The sequence below is a fragment of the Pseudopodoces humilis genome, chromosome 3, assembly GCF_049639895.1.
Source record: "Pseudopodoces humilis isolate 2021_Gansu_Grassland_sample_001 chromosome 3, ASM4963989v1, whole genome shotgun sequence".
NCBI classification, from domain to species: Eukaryota; Metazoa; Chordata; class Aves; order Passeriformes; family Paridae; genus Pseudopodoces; species Pseudopodoces humilis.
Genome location: NC_142202.1, coordinates 68,262,387 through 68,265,783, shown reverse-complemented (window position 1 = coordinate 68,265,783; position 3,397 = coordinate 68,262,387).

Sequence of the window (3,397 nt, the reverse complement as noted above, 5' to 3'; positions counted from 1 at the left end):
TGTACCTCGTCGGGAAAGTCATCCCTTGCTTTCAGCCCTCGGTCGCTTACCGTCAATGCCGAATGTTCAATCGGCTGTGATTCAGACTACAGAAGACAATCACATGATGCGTGTAAGAACTATATAAAGAACAACAAAAAAAGGGGTTTTTCGTCTGGTTCTTTCTTTTAGGTTAGATTTCTAGACACTTCCAAGTTTCTGCACTCTCAAGGAGCAGAAACTCGCTTTTCCTACAAGCTGAAACTTTTGTATTCTCACAGCTCCTGGGAGCCGAGCAGCTCCGGAGATCCTGGGTGAGCTGCCCCAGGAAAGCCCCTCCGGCCGCTTTCGTCCCAGCCCACACCACTGTCCTGACCCACCCCCCTCAGCGCATCTCCCTGCCGAGAAGCTCTTCCTGATCTCCCCCCTCATTTTCTTACTTTAACCCTAGAAGGAGGTTCACTCAGCTGCAACCTGGGCTCCTCATCCTCCAAGTGATGAGCACGGGCGGACACCCCACGCTGCCTCAGAGCCTGGCAGCTCTGCCTGCACACACAGGGACAACTAAACCATCCCCAAAGCTCCTGACTCCGCCAGTGCCACCGCTGCTCCTGCCTGTGCCCTTCCTGGGACACTGGGGCCGGAGGAAGGGGTCGCATGCCCAGCATTCCAGCCCCCGGGAATGGCTTTCTCGGGATGCCCACCACTCTGCCAGCCGCTCTTTCTGGTCCACAGGAAAAGCGGTGACCCAGGGAATTATCTCCTCTCATCAGGGAATGACCACCCATATTTTTAGAGGGAAACCCCAAGCAGCTGGGAGCAGCCTCCATCCGAGCACTAAGTATGACTGTACTGATGGCAGTGCAGTGATGCCCTGCAGCCTGGCCCCAGAACTGGCCTTCCTGACCCCCTTCTTCCCCGCTTCCTCCCTCCTGTGCCAAGGCAAGGGTTCCCTTTTGGAGCATCCTAAAGTTGTCCTTGACTGCTGCCAGACTTCCTGGACAGTCCCTGCTGGTCCCAGCCAGACCCAGATATGATGAGCACTAGATGCCTGAGGCTGGAGTGGCTGCATTATAACCGCAGTCATTTGAGTCAGATGGAGGTTTAATCCCTCTGGCCTGGCCTGCGCTGCACAGCTGTTTTGCACCATGAACACCCTGACAGCTGGCATTTTCATCAAGGCTGCCTGAACCCTGAGTTGTAGCACACTGGGCTAGGGTGGCTGCCTCTCCTGCCAGTTTTCCCACTGGCCTCCAGCTCGGGAGCAGTGACGGCTCCACTGCCACCTGTGTGCAACAGTGGGTGAGGGTGGCAAGGGGCCCACGGCCACACAGGAACCAAAATCAGGACATTGGTGAGCACTGACAGGATGGAAGCAGGGAGGGAGAGTTGCTCTGTGGAGTGCCTGACCTTCCTGGGATGTATGTGAGGGATGTATGCAGTGTTTGCTGTGTGATGACCCGCTCCTCAGGGAATGCAGGCAGCATGGGGACTTGGCAGGCAGAGTGTCCCATGGAAAGTTGCATCAATACTCACATTTGTGCCGTTCCTTTGTGAAAGACTCTGCTATGGAGTCCCTTCAAGTGGTGGATGGCCTCCCTCACCAACAATGGGTATGGACAGTTCTCTGTTCTCTGCTGGTCAAACCCTGGACACTGCTTTGTAACATCCAGCAAACAACACTATCCACCTGCCACCTCTGTAGACAGCTGCCAGTTGGCCAGTAGAGGAAGGTTCTGACTGTGAGATCTGTCCCTTGTGCGAGCAGTCCCAGGTCCAGAAATGTAGAGACCTAATGGTGTCTGCAGATGTGGCCAAAGAACCAGTCTCTGTCCCCTCTTTAACTTGCCAAGCCCCAGAAAACAGCAGAAATTTGGAGCAGTTTCCTCTCACTTGAGCTTTACGTACTTTATTAACAGCCTGACAAGGAGAGGAAAAATAGGTTGAAAGTCACACTCTGCTGACTCTGTTAACAGCACTGTCTGCAGAGTGGGTATCAAAGGTCCAGCCCGAGCCTAAGTACCCTCCTACAAAGCTGTAGAAACTGCTGTCAATTAACTCATTTTTGGATTAGGAAACTTGAACAACAGATACCCAAGTTTATTTCAGCATTTGAAAAACCACTCTCATCTCCAAAACTGAAGCCACCATAATTGCCTTCTGAAGGCCTCTTTTATGTATTTGAAGTCTTCCTACCCTACTGGCTTCACTCACTGAAAGCCAAATAAAACTGAGCTCTCTAAAGTTAGTGTCTCGTTTGTACATTATTTACAAGCAGAATGTGATAAGTCATATTGGGCTTGTCATAAAAAGGACAGATTCAAATGCAGGATGGTTTTCATTGGCAAGGCAAGTAACACAGACCTTTTTTTCTAAAAAGGTTCCTAATCCTTCAGGAGTTGTAGTATTTCTTTTTTCTTTAGGAAGAAAGTGTTGGTATCGAGTGCCCCTTCTCATATTTCCTACCATATCTCTGTATTTGGAGAAATAAATCATGAATGTTTTTGCTTCCAAATGATTAAATGTTCAAATAAAGCTCTGTCTTGTTGCTCCTCTTTTAACATTGGTGCTGTGAATTAACCTGGAGACATTGCAGTGAGCCTTTAACCCTGTCTGCCTCAGCAGATGGTCTCACTCTGGTTCTCTGCATGTGGCTTGTCCCTTGCTGCTTTTGCACTGTGAGGAAAACTGGGGCCTTGCTGTTTACATTGCTAGGCACATGCCTGCAAAAATATTTTCCACTTACTTTATTTTAAGGCTCTTGCTTTGGCATTTTTCAGTCACACCTGGAGAGACACCTGAAAGGAAAGAAAACCGTACCCGGATGTTAGCTTGTGCAATGCTTGTAATCAAACCCTGCATAATGACAAAAGGCCCTCCTGCCATTTGTTAAGATTTTCCCCACAGCATTATGTATCCTCTTAATTAAGAGCAGAAGCTAAGTAATACCTATTTTACTCCCTCTTGCATCCAATTAGTCACCCATTGATCATTCCCCACTCAATGTTTGACAATTAACAGAGCCCCCATTCTCCACAGGATAGGGATGTATAGGCCTTCAGAAATGACACGTCCAGAATAACATGACGGGAGGTGTGTGGATGAGTAATGGGGCAGGAGGTGGGGGGGGAGGGGAGGAAAAGGCCACCCAAGTGGAACAAAAGACATGTAACATATGCAAATGTTCAATATGTGGAATGTGTTTTATACACTGGATGTATATGAGGTCACAGACAAAGCTCAGCTGGCGGCCGCACTGCTTTTGGGAGGCATGGGAATTTGAGGGAACACTTGAGCTCTCGTGTGATCAAATGTAACTAGTCCTCTCTCTTTAAGACACAAAGCTGTTCCCCATGTGGCTTGTTGCCTTTGCTTTTTTAGGAGGGCAGGGTTTAGCATCTGCTTCTCCATTGTCACT